General features: G+C 46.9%; 1 protein-coding gene and 1 long non-coding RNA gene across 2 annotated transcripts in view; both read right to left on the reverse strand.

The window, feature by feature from the left end:
* The window catches only part of Prkce (protein kinase C epsilon), a 506,175-nt gene that overhangs the window by 333,786 nt on the left and 153,814 nt on the right, over positions 1–18,575 (reverse strand). The gene's annotated exons all lie outside the window — the stretch shown is intronic.
* LOC116080914 overlaps positions 11,542–18,575 on the reverse strand; it is a 10,769-nt gene continuing 3,735 nt past the window's right edge. Inside the window, exon 2 of the long non-coding RNA XR_004114668.1 lies at positions 11,542–11,756. This is a non-coding gene — a long non-coding RNA (uncharacterized LOC116080914). The remainder of the gene's footprint in view (positions 11,757–18,575) is intronic.

The raw sequence follows: 18,575 nt of genomic DNA on the forward strand, positions 1-18,575 counted from the left end.
GTTTATTCAGACAGAGCGGAGGATCAGAGCAGCTGGTGATAAGCTTCACAGGTCCCAATATATTGTTTGAGGCCATGAGAAGAATGTGTTTGCCAAGGGCAGCCTTCTTGGACCATAAGAACTGCAGCCCTGAGAATCTACCCAAATATTCAGAGCCATAGCTGAGCCCGGTTCTCTCTTTGCCAGGTTGCTGGGGCACAGTTCTGGTTATCAAAGACTAAGTTCTGAAGGAACCCCGGGCTCCCCGAGGACAGGTCCCACTCATTGCAATCTATTCTAGCTTCAAGCAAGGTGACTACAATCAGGGAGGAGGCGACAAGTGTTAGTCACACAGAACTGAGTTGCAGAATCCAAGGAGATAGACACCCATCTGCAACTGTTTTATTTTGGCTGTGACTTATCAATCATAGGTCTTTTAGTGAGAGGTAAAGGTAATTATTAATGTCAGTTTAAATTTTTCATATGGGAGTTATTATGAAAATAAAGAGTTAAGAGACAACCCTCTTAATGAGAGAAGGTTAAGAGGCAAACACTTCTAACTAAGGCAGAGAAAGCCCCTGATTATATAACTGGCTCAGGAAGTGACAGAGCTTCATACCTCTTGCTCCACGGCATTCCCAGACGCACCCCTACCTCCGCCCACACTGACAGTCATCTCAGGTAAGCAAGGTTGCAGATCCCATAGCACAAAGCTTGTTGCCATCCGGAGTCATCCCAGGGTGAAAAAATCCAGGCAAAGGGAATAAAGTGGCCATGCTATGTTGAAGATCCTGGCCGCTGTGCCCATTTCCATGGCAGCTCTGACCCTGCAGAGGGCTTGCAGCTCTGACCCTGCAGAGGGCTTGCACTTCTAGGCCCTGGTCCTTACCTGCTTCAATTCTCTGCAGGTGGACAGTTGGGGCTACTTCCTAACTTTTCTCATGACTCTACAGCACATCTCTCCAAAGTTAGGTCACATGTCACTCTCCAGAAACCAGCTTCTCTTAAAATTCCCTGGCCATCCCCAAACTATGAGATCACATTCACCCATTCTGGAGACGGCAGGATGTCCCCAGATCTTTGTTTAGACACAAATTTGATATATACCACCACCATGTTTCTCTGAAGAGAAACATGAACCTCAAAAAGAGCAATGGACAAATTCCAGAACATTCTACAGCCCATCTTCCACGTCCTCCATTTAGAGTCATTTACATTATTTGCCACATGGCATCTCTTATGGTCACTAAGTGACTCTTACTCAGTCACTAAGCCCTCAAGCCCCTCTTCACAGGGTACCATGCCTGCTTCGACTCTACTCACTCCCAGCACCCCAGGGCCGTTCCTCACAGCCTGAGAGTTTCTAGGTGACCCTATTCTCTTGTTACAAATCCACTCAGGGTGTATAAACATGGCCAACCCATCCACAGTACACCCACCATCATAAGGCCCTCTTGTCACATAACTTCCCTCAAAAAACCCCACCAGGTAGCATTCAGTTACTTGATAAGACATTGGCCCACTTCCTCTGCACTGTGCCCGGTGCTCACCAAATGTCCAGTGCTGGGTCAACCCATCTACTCACACCAGTATCTGAGTCAGCCTTCCACTTGGGTTCCAAGTATGCTCCTACCTGGTACCTATCCTGACAATGCCTGCCTCCCTCATCATTCTCAACCCCATGTCACCTAGGTTGTCAGGAACTTTCAGATCAGTTGTATTCATGATCCAAAGGTAGGGTCCACAGAAAGCTTTGGGGGAGCGGGACTAACCGACACTACTGCTCTCAGGCCACTCCGCAGTCCCTGAGGCTTACAAAGGACCAAGCATCCCAGCCCTGTAAACATTCCTCACCCTCTTCAACAGAAGGCTGCCATGCCCTATGGCCTCCTTCAGCATCTGGATCTCGGGAAGATCATCCCTGCAAATTCTAAGTATTCCACGCTAAGTAACATAATGTTAGAGCCCATGTAAGTAACATTTCAAGTGGTATGCCTCCTCCCCACAATGGTTTCTAACTACGGCGAAATGATGTTTTCCCTGTCTATGAGGTTTTCACTGTAGGTATGTACACATACGCATGTAACATGGAAACCTATGTATGTAGGTCGAAGATTGACATAGGCTATCTTTACCACAGTTCACCTTAGTTTTTAAGGGTCTCTCATGGAACCTGGTGTGCACTGATTGGCTAGACTGTCTAGCATCGATCTTTGGAGATGAGCCAGTCCCCTCTGCTTGCTATGCTAGGGTTACAGACTTGCATGCAGATGCCAAGAACAAAGCATAGCCTGCACTGGCCTAGCCATCTCCTCAGTTGTTTGCTCTGTAACCACTTGTGTAAGAAGATCTGTCTGTCACCAAGCCTGAAACACTTTCCAGGGGTGAGAGAGCTCTTGCAGTCTTGTGCCTGCTACTATAGAGAAGGCTGGGTCGGCCACGCAGGCCCACGGGACCCGATGCAATCTCTCAGCGTTTGTATTGCTTCAGATGTGACCCTTGAAGGGACAAGTAACAAGATGGAGAACAACCCTGAATCAAACAGAACGCTCAGGACAATCGGCACCTCAGAGAAATGAACAAACTACCGGTCTGAGAAAGCTCAATGGTGTTTGTGTCCTGACAGACTCAGGCCAACACACTTCTCAAGGGCCTCACTGCTAGCAAGGAGATTTAAGTCTTCAGGTCAGTCTCTCTTGCTGCCAGAGTCACAACACTCACTGGCACTGAACGTCCGTCCCTCCAAAGGATAGCCCAGGTGAAATCTCCAGCTCTCCCACTCCCTTATGCTCCTGCCTGATGATTGTCATCCAACCACGCCAGGCCTTTCTCACCAAGCCCCTTCTGAACACAGTTTGTTCCTCTCAAACGCTCCCCTTGCAAAAGTCCACATAAAACTTTCTGGCTCACCTCCCTCTGGGACGTGCTTTCACTTTCAATATTAGGGTCCTTCACAAGCAAGAGCCTCAGCTAAAGCCCCCTCCCACTTTTCTTTTGGTTGCTGCCCCCCCCCCCCAAGCTACTCTGCTTCCTCCTGGGAGCATGTAGAACACTGCTAGGTAACTAAGAGGTTCTCAGGGAACTTCCTTTCATTAATTAATGTAATAGCAGGAAAATCCAAAGTTCTGTTACAGTCCGTTGGAACACTTATAAAGATTCACCCTTTTCCTTGCCTAATGCCCCTCTTTACTCTGCTGCTGAGCTCATCTCGGCCTGTGAATGTGCTGCATCCAAGGCTCCCTCTGCACCCCTAAGCTAGGCATCACTTCCACCCCCATTACGCTCACTAGAACCTTATGCAGAAGCATCCCATCCATCCTCCAGGTTCACACAGCCATAGGAAGACTTTGCAGGGCCACGGTCCAACATTGTCCTGATGCAATTGTCTCCTCCTGTTCCTGTCTCCCAGGTGCCCGGCTGTTGTTCTTTATTTAATCCAGAAAGCTATTCTGAAGCTTTATAGGGAAAATGAATTAGGACTTGTCGCCTTCTACTCCTCCACACCCCTGTGTCTTTCAAAGCTTTAGTTGGTGGCTCTCGAGGCTGCGAGTCAAACTGTTTCCCAGCCCAGCTTGCCACAGCCACAGTCATGCAGAGCCTGTCTCAGTCCTTTAACCTCCCACATCCCGGCTGTGCTGCCTTCTTGTCACCTGAACTCTCATCCCAGGCCCAGGAATGAGGAAAAAAACCACACACTGTCAACCAGTTAGTGTGTGTTGGTGTGGGGGTGGGAGGGAAACAGGAGGCGGGGGAAGAGGAGAACCATCCCTGAAACCACAGACTTGGAGGAACACACTAGCCACTCAGCTTTGCGGCTGAAGTCACTAAGGACAACATGTCCTCTTGGATCCATGTTACAGATCTGGAATCATGAAAAGCAGTGTCCACTGAAGCCCACCAGAGGGTGCGGTGGGGAGGTGGTTCTCTGAGCTAGGTGAATCCTCAAGGCAAGGGAAACAGACATACATATAACAGTGTGGACCTGGGAGCTAGCATGGCTACCCTCAAGGCCCACTTAGCTGTGTGACCTTAAAGAGGTCAACTGTTCTTTTCCTGCCCTTTTCTGTATCTGTAAATACATACCTCACAGGTATTGTTGCCAGGTGCTGTGGACTCTGTTTACATAAAGTATACAGAAGAGCATCCTAGAGTGGTCATTCACTCTGGTTATTATTCAAACTCTCCCCCCTTTGTTTTGCTTAGGGACGAGCTTCGATCTCAACACAGATCTCCTTGAAGTCACTCTGCCTCCCTCCCTCCACCCTGTCCCTTCAGCATTTCCATCAGGGAATGCCTGCTCCATCCAGTATTCCAGCCATCTGACAAGCGAAGTGCCTGAGTTCTTCCTCAGCAGTCAGCCCCGCTTCTTCCAAGCTACTGGAAACCCTTGGGAGCCAAGGGAAGAATGTTGACACAGGTTTTTATCATTAGACATGTTTTGGAAACATGTGTGGTGAGAACTGAGGCTGAGCAAAGGAGAAAACAATGAATTAGAAAGATCGAAAACAGGTCTCCACCTCCTCGAATTAAAATCACAGTGGCCCTTCTCCACTGGAACCAGCAGTGGAGAACCTCCCTTTATTGGGGGGCTTTGCTGCTTTGAATTCAAACTGCTGACTCCAGATGGGGGTCTGGGAAAGAGAGAAGGCAGGAGGGAAGAGGAAAGACGGCGCAGGGCTCAGTCCTCAAGCGCCAGAGGAACCTCCCAGATACTCTTGTTTAATGACAGCTTTGGAGAAGCTGTCTCACTCAGCTGCAGCTTGACCCTTCCTAAGCCAGCATCTGGTGTGACTGAGACCTGTAATCCCTTACTCTTTCTTTCTGAAATCTCCTGGGGGGGGCATTAATATCATACTGTTATCCTTATGGCTCAGATGAAAGTCAACTTTCAAATCCAGAGGGGACTGGGTGGTATGTATGGACAGTCCATTTGTCCTCTGAAGTCAAAATGAAAGAAAGCTCCATGGGAGCAAGGCTGACTTTCATTTACAGCTTCAATCACAAATATTTGGAAGCAACATTTTGATGTAACAAAACAAGTCCTGTGAATGTCTCCCCCCCCCCAACCTCCACTCCCCCAAAAGCAGAATTTAAATCTCTCTGTGGTACGGAACAAATTTTACCCCACAGGAAGGTAGATGATGCAAAGTGATCCTGAAACTCTTACTGCAGGGGAGGAATTAAGTCAGAGAATCCCAAACGTACCATCTCTTTCCTCTTGTAATATTGTAAGGACTAAACCATTTAAACTCTGCCCAGAAAGAGAACTTCCAGAAGGCCGAGGATTGATGGATGGAGCCCTGCCTCTAACAAGTCCAGACCCCAAAGAGCAGGAAGCAGCCCGCTTCTCTGCTCAGAGAGGCAGGTAGAGGGGAGAGCAGGCCTGCCCTAAAGGGCAGGATTATGTTCCCAGCTTGCCCTTTGTACACAGAATGACATCAGACAGTCCATGAAAGCCGGGTGGGTCTCCATGCAGGTATAGTGTGAAAGTTATCTGAGGATTTGAAAGTCGGCAGGCAGCAAACTGCAAAGCTCTGTTACACACACATAAACCAAAAAGGCCACTGACAGGTTACATACTGCTACTGCATGTAACCCTGAATAACCCTGTACAACCTACAGGGTTGTGAGTGGGATTGGTGGGGGGCAGTCTCTCTCTACTGGGGGAATGCCCTGAACTTAAACACACACACACACACATATAAACACCCTGCATATTTCTTATCATGGAGTCTTGTATGTATGTTGCATGTGTATATGTATGTCATGTGTGTATATGTGTAGGAGGCTAGAAATTGATGCTTAGTGTCATCCTTAATCAGTCTCTACCTTATTTTCCCATTTATTTATTTATTTATTTATTTATTCATTCATTTGCTCATTCACTTTACATCCCAATCGCTGCTCCCCCCATACAGTCCCCCCTCCCCCTTCCTCTTATCCTCTGAGAGGGTGGAAGCCCCCACTGGGTTTCCCCTAACCCTGGCACACATCAAGTCTCTGCAGGGCTAGGCATATCCTCTCCCACTGAGGCCAGACAATGCAGCCCAGTTAGGAGAATGGGATCCACAGACATCCCCAGGGCAAGCACCAGTCCCTGACACTATTAATGACACTCTGTTATGCTTGCAGACAGAAGCCTAGCATGGCTGTCCTCTGAGAGGTTCCACCCAGCAGCTGACTGAGACAGATGCAGAGGCCTAAGCCAAACACTAAACCCAACTCAGGGAGTGTTATGGAAGAGATGGGGGAAGAATTTAGGGGCCCTGAAGGGGATAGGAACTCCACAGGAAGACCAACAGAGTCAACTAACCTGGACCTTTGGGCCTCTCAAAGACTGAACCACCAATCAAAGAGCATCCATGCTCTGGGTCTACCTTAGTTCCTTAGTTTTTGAGACAGGGTTTCTTGCTGAATCCAGAGCTCTCTCACTACCTAGACAGACTAGTCAGTGACTATTGGAGGTCCACTGTCTCTCCCTCCTCAGCACCAGGAGCTGGGTGAGCCAGTCAGTGACTGTCAGAGATCCACCATCTCTCCCTCCTCAGCACCAGAGCTGGGCCTGGTCAGTGACTGTCGGAGGTCCATCAGGATCCCAGCTGTCTATGGATTTTCAGAAATACTTTCTTGATAGAAAATCACAGAGGTGATTTTGAGAACTGTGTCCTCCGGTGACCCTCACAATACCCACCATACCAGGCATCCTTATAGAAAGCAGCTCCGGGTGGGATCAACCCTTCCTTCACTCATGCCTGGGGCTGGCCCAGCCTCTCTGCATCAGGGAAAGGGCATTTGTACAGAGAAGAGGGACAATTGGAAAGACAGGAAGGGGCCTTCTGTCTGACATTGCAGATGCATGGCCATGGGGACAAGGAAAGGGGATATTGGGGACCAGCAGAGAAAGGAAATGATCACAAGACGAGGGCTTGGCACCTGGGAAGGAATTATAGTTCAAGAAGGGCAGGGATGCAAACATAAGGGAATAAGAATAATTGAAACAAGACAAAATGAACTGGAGCCCAGAGTTACACAGACAGCACATGACTGCTTCCGCCTCCTACTCAATACAGAATGGCAAGCGAGGAGCGCTGAGATGGACCTTACTTCTGTTGCCAGGCAATGCGCATCTATAACCCCAGCACTGCTATGTATCTGAGAGGTGGGCACTAGAAATGGAGACCAGATGACCAGAGCCCACCTTTGAAGAGGGAAGGAAGCAGCAGCAGAGCAGATCCAGACACGACCGGCTCCATCAGCGATGGCTATAAGGAGTGGTACATGTCTTCTTAGGATCCACCATTCCTCATCGACCCTTGGCTTGTCTTCCAAGGAAGAAATGCAAAATTGTATGTGGTCAGAAATGTTCTGTGCACAGCAGACCTCTCTTACGCAGGGCATGTAGGCAGGACCTTCAGTGAGATCTGATGGCCAGGACCCAGAGCAAAGCGCAACGTGCTTGTGACTTAAACACACAAGAGAAAGAAGAGGAGGAGGAAGAGGGAGCAGCTATGACTGCTATAGTTATGGAGATGGCTCAGTGGGTAAAGTGCTTGCCATGATGGCACACAGACAGCATATGGACTGAGTTCAGATACTCACCACAACTACATAAAAAGTCAGGCTCAGCCATACTCAGAAGGCATCCTGCTTTCTAGGACCAGCACTTGCCAAACGTGTTCATTGGTAAACACTGTGAAAATCATGCTATTGGCCCTGAACCACTGAGGAGAAACCAAAAGGGGATATCAAATTTCCTACATAATCCTCTTATAAAATTAGTACCTTCTTAAATGGTAATGAATTTCTGGCTATGAAACCAAATAATCCCAGAGGGTAATTCTCCTCTGAGAGGGTGTAGGAGACGGGCTGGGCACACAATCCTCAGACTTGCTCAGAGCCAGTGTAGCTAGAGCCTTGTTACTTCAAGAGCACATGGAGTTTATAGCCTGAAACACCTAAGAGGACACCCAAGGTAACAAAGTAGCAGCCCATTGCTTTGTTTCGGGGGTCCATGCTACCACCCCAGTCTCATAAACCTGGGTGGTGGGCCATCCCAAGATACCTCCTTGGGTCTCTTCTCTTAAAAGCCCATCAGGATCCCAGGAGCCTATAATAAAAATGTTACAGAGGCTCCCCTTCCTTAACCTTCATCTCGCCAGAAGAGAGAGTGCTCATCAGGGATAGGAAATTCCAGAAAACTCTCCTGCATCACCCATTCTTGCCTCCTAAGCCACTTCCCAAGTACACCCAGGGTCTGAAGGAATCAGTCTATTTAGCCCACACCTGCAAGCAACTGCCCGGAACTGGAGCTTCTCATTTCCTTCCAAACCAATGGTCACAAGCTAAGATAATAATTCCCACTTTTTCCACAGAGAACCACATATATTGCCTGTGAGTTCTACTGGCCTTCTCTATTTCCAGCACAAAAGATTCCTAACCCTCCTCCCCGGAAAAAAGAGCAGCCAGCCCCCCAGCAGTGCAGCTTGGGACAAAGCAGATCTAGACTGACCCAGAACTCGGACCTCTGGGGTCGCGGTAAGAAACTGCAGAATGACCTATGGTGGGGGACGCACTTCCTTGGTGTCCCCCAATAGCCCCTCATTGAGCAGTGAATGTCAATCATTCCAAGACTTAGGTCCATAGTCCTTTGGAAAAATGACTTCTTAGTCCTGTGTGTGTGCACGCACATGTGTGTGTGTGTGTGAGAGTGTATGTGTGTGAGTGTGTATGAGCATGTGAGTGTGTGCATGAGTGTGTGCGTGTGTGTGAGTATGTGAGTGTATATATATGAGTGTGTGAGAGTATGTGTGAGTGTGTGTATGTGAGCGTGTGTGAGTATGTGAGTGTGTGCATGAGTGTGTGCATGTGTGAGAGTGTGTGTGTGTATGTGTGTGAGAGTGTGCAAGTGTGTGTGTGTTTAAGTGTATGTGTGTGAGCATGTGTGAGCATGTGAGTGTGTGCATGAGTGTGTGACTGTGTGTGTGAGAGTGTGTGAGAGTATGTGTGAGTGTGTGTATGTGAGCGTGTGTGAGTGTGTGAGTGTATGCATGAGTGTGTGCGTGTATGTGAGTGTGTGAGAGTGTGTGTGTGAGTGTGTTTGAGTGTATGTGTGTGAGTGTGTGTGAGAGTATGTGTGAGTGTGTGACTGTGTGTGTGAGAGTGTGTGAGTATGTGTGTGTGAGTCTGTGAGAGTATTGTGACTGTGTGAGAGTGTGTGTGTGTGAGTGTGTGAGAGTGTTGTGTGAGTGTGTGTGTGTGATTGTGTGTGTGAGTGTATGTATGACTGTGTGTGTGTAACTGTGTTTGTGACTGTGTGTGTGCGTGTGTGTTGGGGGAGAGGGAGTCTTGAGATGCTTCTTTCCCAGGCACTACAGTCTTGCTATGGTGCCAGCTGAAGCAAGTTTCACAGGATGGCTGGAGGTGATTGTCCTCTAGAACACTGTGACTTGGAGTCCACCCAGACACCCCCTTTATTTTCCTCATTCCCACTACAGGTCCTTCTCTGATCACTCTGCCCCAGGCTCTGTTCCCTCATAGAAGTTTATTCATGACTCATGTTGAACATACACGGGCTCTACTTGGGTTTTAATTTATTGTACATGTTCCTGAAGGTTTAGATTTTACAAACACACAGCTAATCTCAGCGGCGGCTGTATTCACTCTGTAAACCCTCACGGGCATTCTCGAACACGGTTGCTATTGGGCGCTTTTATGTTCTCCGAGTGGCCTGATAAATGTCCCATAGGTTGTTTATATCATGAAGAGGAGATTTAGGATAGGCCATGATGAAGTGCCCATTAGGCCCAGTCCTCCTCCAGCTGTCATGTGTGACATTTAGGACCGGAGCTTGAGTGTTGGGGTAGCCTCTGACCCTCTCTGAAGCTCTGTTTTCTCTCATGGGAAGGGGGAGAGCTGGTTCTAAGGTTTCTTCCAGCTGTATAGTCTCAGGGGGCCACACTGTCCAGCAAAGGGCTGGGCACAGGGCTAGAAGGAGAAAGCGGAACAAATTTCTCTGTGTCATCACTGCTCAGAAATATGGCCCTTCATTAGCATCTGCATCTGCTTCTTTCCAGAGAGTTGCAATGAAAGAGCCATCTGCCTGCAACCATTAACCCCAGCCTGCCCTTCCCTGCTAATGCACTCACTTTAAGGACCCCAACTCCCCCCCCCCCCAAAAAAAAAAACATAGCCAGGAAGGCCCTGGAAAAATGAGCCCAGCCCAGCCCCTTGCAGAGGTAGCTGAGCCTCAGAGTCCAGTTAGATGAAAGCAGAAGGTAGGCATGCAGCTTCCTGGCTGCTGATTAGAACAGTGGTGAGGTCATGCACAACTCCCTGGAGTCCTGAATCCTGAAACTCAGTTATAAACGCATCCCAACCCCTGTTCAAACGGGACTCGTTCCTTGGCTGTTAGCAGAGCCAGGAACCTTCAAAGTGGAACTTCAGAAGCCATTTTTCTCCAACTGTGTGTGTGTGTGTGTGTGTGTGTGTGTGTGTGTGTTTAAAATCAAGCTAAAAAGGTTCCTTAAGAAGGTGCCTGCCACACTGACAAGGCTTTATAACTCTAACATGTCCACTCGATGTTGATGTATTTGCTCAGGGTTCTATGGCTCACTAGAGCATGTGGTTTCACAGGACTCTTTCCACCATTAAACTGCAAGTTAGACAAGAACAGAGAAGAATGCTTAGCTACTCTTCATGTCCTCCTGGGGCACCACCTAGCTGGGTGGCAGTTCCCACACTGTGCACTTTAAAACTCTGTGGCACATTTAACTCACACAACCTACCAATTAGACACTGTTCCTGTTACTTCCTGCCATCTCCTCAGTGCTCAGTGCTGGTCTCAGGAGTGTTTTACAACCACTAATCCATTCAACCCTCACAACAATGAGGTGGTACTCCCCAAGTGTTCCTGGAGAGAATTTGAGGCACACCAGGTGAGGGGTGTGTTCATGCCCCAGGCCCCCTGGAAGTAGGAGGACAGTCGCAGCCACAGGCTTTAGCTATTCACCACCACGTTCTTTGGCCTCCTGTGTGGTCTACTATACCCAAATGCTCCCTAAATCACATTCAAAGGTCAACGTCAATGTCAACAATTCCAATTTCTACTTTCCATTTCAAATCTCCCTTCTGCTGGCCAGGATAGAGCTTCCCCTCAGGAGGGTCTCATCTGTCAGAGAGGAAAAACAGCCCTCCCTTTGTACGTGGATAACGCTTTGCATCTGTCAGAAGCCCTGACAGATCACGTCTCTCCCTGTAGATGTTCCTACAGGGCAAGCAGAGCAAGTGTTGTTAACCTCTCACAAATGCAGACTCTTTCCTCCAGGCTGGCACAACACAGGCCACACTGTTGCTCAGGGTGGAGGCTCAGGCCACACCTCAGGCTGCCCCCTCTCTGGTCCCCTTTCTTCCTACTGCAACAGGAAATGGCTACAAAACATACTAAGATTGTCCCCATGGCTGAGTCACCAGACGAGTCTGAATAAATGGATGGATGAAGGAACGAATGAGCAAATAATAAATAAATAAATAAATAAATAAATAAATAGGAAGAGGCTGCATGTGTGGAGATGTGAGCTTATCTGTAGTAGTTTGTATTTAATGTTTAAAGATCTTATTGTAGAGTCTGGAGGATGGTAGAGTTGGTAGTGTGCTCTCGCACAGGCACGAGGGTGAGTTCATATGAAAGCTGTGGTGATGACACATCTTACTCTCAACACCAGAGCGGCAGAGCCAGGTGGATGCTGTGGCTTCCTGACCAGCAGGTCCGGCAAGAGCTCCTGTCTCAAAGAACAAAGCGGAGAGCAGTTGAGGGAGACACTCAGCATCAACCTCCACATGTGTGCACACATACACACAAACATACACGCATGCCTATGCACACACACACACACACACACACACAAACACATACCTACACATACACACAGCAACACATTTAAATGGATCCTGTTAAGGGTAGATAGACGTGGTTTGAAATTCAGGAATGACAGAAGGGTTCTGTGAATTCAAGGAAATAACTCCGTCCACAGTTATCTCTCTAAGAGTCCACACTCTTCTTCCCCATTATTGGGCAATCTGTTTTTAACAACTTAGAAGCTCTACCTCCTTCTCCAGACCCAGGCCAATTCTAATTTTCCTTAGTCACACGTAGATGGTGACTTTTAGTTCATTTTATTCTATCAACATCTGAGAACACACAAGCAACATTTTAATTCAAAGAGAACATAAAACAGTTTGGATGTGAGATCAGACAATTTCCTCCCTTTTTGGGCCTCACTTACCCCAAGATTCTTTGTTTTTGGTTTTTAATTTTCAGTGGAAATTTACATATTAATAACCATATTCATCTCTCTCTTTTTCTTTTTTTCTTTTTTCTTTTTTTTTTTTTTTTTTTTTTTTTTTTTTTTTTTTTTGGTTTTTCGAGGCAGGGTTTCTTCTCTGTATAGCCCTGGCTGTCCTGGAACTCACTCTGTAGACCAGGCTGGCCTCGAACTCAGAAATCCACCTGCCTCTGCCTCCCAAGTGCTGGGATTAAAGGCGTGCGCCACCACCTCCTGGCTCCACATTCATCTCTTTTTAAAACAGTCTGTTATACAATCCTTTGTGTATGAGTTTTGATGTGTATTAATCTTAGATATCTATATCTATATCTATCTATATCTATATATCTTCTTCCACATATATATATATATGTATATATATATACATACACACACACACATATGCCTTCAACTAAGAACATGGCTGCGATAAACACAGATGAGGACTGAGGCGAAGGCTACTTGATGCACTCATTGTCAATGGTCCCCTTCCTCTACGTACCATAACAACCTAGGCTGGCCATGCGACCAAGCAAATATACACATAATGACTTTTAGGGGCTCTCCTTAAGAGCAAGCACCTGTATTCACTTCATACTCTTCAAATGCATCTTGTCACACACACAAAATTAGGAGTCTTGGACAAACATGTTAACAGAGTTCCATCCAAGGCAAACTCTGGGTTAGCCTACACTTGATTCCTTTGGATCCTTTTACAACTCCATGAGGGAAAGAGTGCTATAAACAAAGCCAAGCGCAGACCCTAGAAGCACAGACCCCTTCCAATGGAGAAGAAGCTGGTAGGTATTGATTGATCAGGTTGCAGATTTTTTTCCACAGTCCTGATGCCCTGCATGCATGTATTCAATTCTCCCTTGAGCCAGCTGTATCATTCTGCTGGTTTCCTGATTCCTGAGCTAAATAAAAATTTAAGCATGTATTTATTATACATGTGTTTGCCAGTCACTGTATTACTTCTAAGATACCCTTCAATAATCAATTTCTCTTCCGCAAATGGTGCTGGTCAGACTAGACAGTTGCAGGCAGAAGACTGAGACGTGGTTATTGTCTCTGACTCTGAGCAGAACTCCCAGTGGACCACTGATCTCAATACAAGACCAGGTACCCTGATTGTTAAAGGATAAAGTAAGGTACATGATTCAACTTACAGGCCCAGGAAAGGCCATTCTGAAGAGGATCCTGCAGCATCAAGATCAACCATGGACTTGTAATTAACAAGCTTCTGTACAGCAGAGAACACATCATTCCAGTGAAGAGGCAGCCTACAGAATTGGGGAGACAGCCTTTACCAGCTACATATCTGAGAGAGGGTTGGTGTCTAGAATATTCAAAGAACTAAAACAACTAACACTAAGAAAACAAACAATTCAAAAATCAGGGCATGAAACATAAACAGAGACTTCTCAAGTGATTAAATGCAAATGGTCAAAAATTTTTTTTTTTTTTAAATGTTCAACATCTTTAGCCTCGGGTGAAATGCAAATTAAAACTACTTTGAGATTTCATCTCATTCCAGTCAGAATGGCTATGATCATGAAAACAAAGGACAACTCTGGACACTGAAATGGGGAAAGGGGAACACTTAAGTCCTTGTTAGTGGGAATGCCAACCGGTACAGCTACTATGGAAATAGTGTGGAGGTTCCTCAGAAAGCTAGAAATAGATTTACCATATGATGCAGCCATACCACTCCTGGGCATGGTCCCAAAGGACTCTATATCCTACTACAGAGATCCTTGCTCATCCATATTCATTGCTATTCTCTTCACAACAGCTATGGAAGGGAAACAACGTGGATGTCTGTCCACATATGAGTGGGTAATAAAAACATGGCTTACACACACAACAGAATGTTACTCAGTTGTTAAAAAAAGAAAATGAACTTAAGAAATTTCCAGGTAAATAGATGGAGTAGACATACTCATCTGAGTGAGGCGACCCAGATCCAGAACGACAAATGCTGCATGCTTTGTCTCCTATGGGTGCTAGCTTTGATGCTCTGTCTCCTATGGGTGCTAGCTTTGATGTTCTGTCTCCTATGGATGCTAGCTTTGATGTTCTGTCTCCTATGGGTGCTAGCTTTGATGTCCTGTCTCCAATGGATGCTAGCTTTGATGATCTGTCTCCTATGGATGCTAGCTTTGATGATCTGTCTCCTATGGATGCTAGCTTGGATGTTCTGTCTCCTATGGATGCTAGCTTGGATGTCCTGTCTCCAATGGATGCTAGCTTTGATGATCTGTCTCCTATGGATGCTAGCTTTGATGATCTGTCTCCTATGGATGCTAGCTTTGATGATCTGTCTCCTATGGATGCTAGCTTGGATGTTCTGTCTCCTATGGGTGCTAGCTTTGATGTCCTGTCTCCAATGGATGCTAGCTTTGATGATCTGTCTCCTATGGATGCTAGCTTTGATGATCTGTCTCCTATGGATGCTAGCTTTGATGCTCTGTCTCCTATGGATGCTAGCTTTGATGTTCTGTCTCCTATGGGTGCTAGCTTTGATATCCTGTCTCCTATGGATGCTAGCTTTGATGATCTGTCTCCTATGGATGCTAGCTTTGATGCTCTGTCTCCTATGGATGCTAGCTTTGATGTTCTGTCTCCTATGGGATGCTATCTTTGAAGCTTTAAATATGTTTTCAAATTGGTGTGTCCACAGAAGGCAGAAGCTAGTAAGGGGTTCAAAGGAAAGAGGACAGAATTCAAATGGTGTGAAGTGGGGAAGAGAAATAATGAATGGAAGGGTAGGGAAGAGTAAGTGAGGGCCAACGAATACTGAAGTCCTTGGAGCATGACATAGAAACCTATTACCATAGAAGCTTCCTAAAATGCATGTGTGCATGTGTGTGTGTGTGTTTTAAATAGTTACCCTAAAATGTGGAGGGCAATGCCTCCCCAAGACACCATAGTTTATCAAGTAAAAAGCCCATTGCCAGGTATGAATTGTCTCTTTTCAACTTGTTGGTTAGTGTGCCCCCCCACCCGACTCTCCTCTCAAAACATTCTAGGCTATTGTCATTGCTCTTGGATAACCCCAGAACTTGGCAGTAAGAACCGACTGCTAAAGATACCACAAACCTACATCATAGGCCTTGGAGAAATCAAGCTAGAACTGACCTGAAAGCTTCATCCCCACAGGCTGGCTTTAATTGTTCTGGAAGGTTCTATGCATGCTACAAGGGGAGAATATTGGTCAACGTTCTTACCAAGCTGTGAGCTCTGTGAGCCACAACAACATAATCTCTGGCAGGATATGCCCAATGCTGTAATAGTGTTACAAATGTTATTAAAGTAACCAAACACTTTCAGGTTAGATTTAAAGCCTGTGTCACAAGATGCAACCCATAGATAGTGCTAAAAACCCAGCTGGCTAGATCATAGGCCATCGGGAGAATAATAAACTATCCCCACTTTATGATCTTTAACTCCATAGATTCATGCATCTCTCAATCATCATCAGAGAAGCTTCTTTTTGAAAAAAAAAAATGGCATTTGATACCCAGATTCACAACCTGTCAACCTGTAGAGAGTAAGAGTCTGTGACATAGTTTTAAATGAGACATCTATGTCACACGCCTTTCCCCCAAGACTCAGGGATCATTGAGGAAGAGGGATAAGAAGACTGAGACCCAGGGGAAGTGGTGGCTACAATGAAACAGTATTCGTCAGATGAGACATCACAGTGGCACGCATGAACTGACAGGGGCTGTGACGGCATGTATAAGACTTGTACAAGATCAAGCCAGCCCAAATCCCAGCATTGACGAAGGAAGGGCTCATGAAACCCCACACCTATTTGAGAAGCTATTGTAATGGATGGTTATTTGGGAAGCAGGAGTTGGTTTTCTTCAGGGACTTAAGCCTTGGGAGGCCAGCCATGCTCTAGTATTTGACCCCACATCCACGTACACATGACCACACTAAGGGGACTCAGAAGGTAGTTTTTAAAAAAGGAAGAGAGCATAAAGAGTTGGGAGGGGAAAGTAATGGGGGGAGGGCATAGGAGGAGCAGGAGGAATGGAGGAGGAAGTGAATTTGATCCAAACATACATACATGTGTATGGGTGTATTTAAAAATAGTAAATAAAATATTTTTTAAAATAATCCTTTTCTTACACTGGTAATATGGCCCAGTAGGTAAAAGTGGTTGCTTCGCTGGGTAAGCACGACACCATGAGTTTGATCCCTGGGACCTATAGTGGAAGGAGAGAACTAAGGCCTAAAAGCTACCGGGACCTCTGCATGGGCACACCACACATGCATGCACTCATGCACACACCCCAACACTGATCAGAACAAATAAAATCATTCTTCCCTAGAGGACTGAGGCATGGCTTGGCACTTAATGGTGCTTACTGCTCTTTCAGAGAGCCAGGGTTCAGTTCCCAGCACGCATAGGGTAGGTCACAACCCTTTTAACTCTAGTGCCAGGGAATCAGTGCCCTCTTCTGACATCTATTGTTTGTATACATGTTGTGTACAGGCTTTGGATGCCAACATACATATGTACACATAGACCCATAAAATACACATTTTTTTTGAAAAATACTAATTTTTTCCAGCCCGCTTCCTGGGGCAGAGAAACCCCATCTGGGACAAGGCTCAGATAACTGCTCCCAGGAGCACCTTGTCTCCCTTGAGATCACATTCAGATTTTTTATCTCCTTCAAGATGTTGTTCTTTGGGAATTTTCCATTCCCCCAAACCTAACAATGGAATGACTTCAGAGAGACATTATTGTAACAGACTCTGTGGTGATTCCACTTGTGCATAGCTGCCGACCACGCTCCTGGTAGACATCATCAGTCAGTCCTTGCTCAACACCCTTCTCAAGGTCACATGCTAGGTGGCCATGAGCTAAGGTCAAAACCAATCATGGATGACATCTAATTACCAGTCCTGCTACAGGATAACAAAGCGGGACAGGCCTCTCAATTGGCCTTGATCCCAGGAGGCCTGAGCAGATGCATACACAATTTCCAGACTAGGACAGGATCCCTGCCCTTCCCTTCCCCTTTCGTCCTAGATGCCCAAGTCTCTTCCTCTCCACAAGCTTATTCAGTCCCATGCCCACAGATGTCACAGAGAAAACGTGTCACCAAGTGAGGGCTAAGGACTGTCAGTTACCAGCTTGTGGGAAGCCTGGTCTGGCATGGGGAGGGGAATACGGTCAATAGACATCTAAACGACCATCCAACGCATGCTACCGCAGGCACGGCTAAGGATGAGCATAAAGCTAAGAACGAAGGGGAGCCAGGATTCTACCCAGCCTTGTTGGCAATTGGTGATGGGCTAAAGATGCTCCTCATCCCTAGGCCTCAGAAGCCTCATCCCAAAATGAGCTCCAAAGCTTCCAACCCTAAAACTACACTTTTCCATGCTGAGCAAGAAGTACCTCGGCAGCCCTGAGGGCCTCTTCAACTGAGCAGGCAGGCCAGGTGTATCTACAATCCTCACTGTGCCCCCGCCCTCACTTGAGATCATGCACGAGTGTGCGCGTGAGCACGCGTGGGGACACACACAGCCACCCCCCCCCCCCCCCCCCCCCCCCCCCCCCCCCCCCCGCACACACACACACTGTGAGGGTTCCCATCCAGCAGCAGCTCCCAGGCAGCTGAGGGCTCAGCAGCAAAAGGGAAGGAAGGAGGGAGGGAGGGCTGGCTGCACTTGGTAACTTCACCTTCTCCAGGCAGTAAGCAAACAGGAAGCCAGGGAGGAGTGATAATTGTTAAATTGACGCTCTGGCAACACCTGTTGAGTTTGCTCTAATGATGTGAAAAGTCGGCCACCCAGGGAATAACAGTTCCTTATGGTTGTTAGCGTTGATCGGGATGTTCCATCAGAGACTAACTACAGGGACAGAAATCCCCTAATGATCTGCAACAGCTCTGCTGCTGCAGCCTCCGTGCTTACAAGCCTCAGTAAACCAGGTATATGCGCTATGACTGCCATGTGCCCTTCCCGGCACATTGAGTGCTATAGAAGAGAAAGACCTGGAAACCCGCTTTTCACTTGCAAGGTCTTTCATGTTTACTTGGGGCACCATGCCACTGAGCAGCAGTGAGAGTCCATCTTAAGACCAGAGAGGCAGCTACAAGCACAGGCTGGCTTGACAAGGAGCAATGAGACCTGAGCTCTGCCTTGAAGGGTGTGTGTGTGGGCTTCTAGGAACAACCCTTTTGCCCTGGGAGCATAGCAAGGCATGAAGGTGGAAATGATCCACTGCTTTTTTTTTTTTTTTTTTTTTTTTTT

This window comes from Mastomys coucha, unplaced genomic scaffold, assembly GCF_008632895.1.
Source record: "Mastomys coucha isolate ucsf_1 unplaced genomic scaffold, UCSF_Mcou_1 pScaffold6, whole genome shotgun sequence".
Taxonomy (NCBI): domain Eukaryota; kingdom Metazoa; phylum Chordata; class Mammalia; order Rodentia; family Muridae; genus Mastomys; species Mastomys coucha.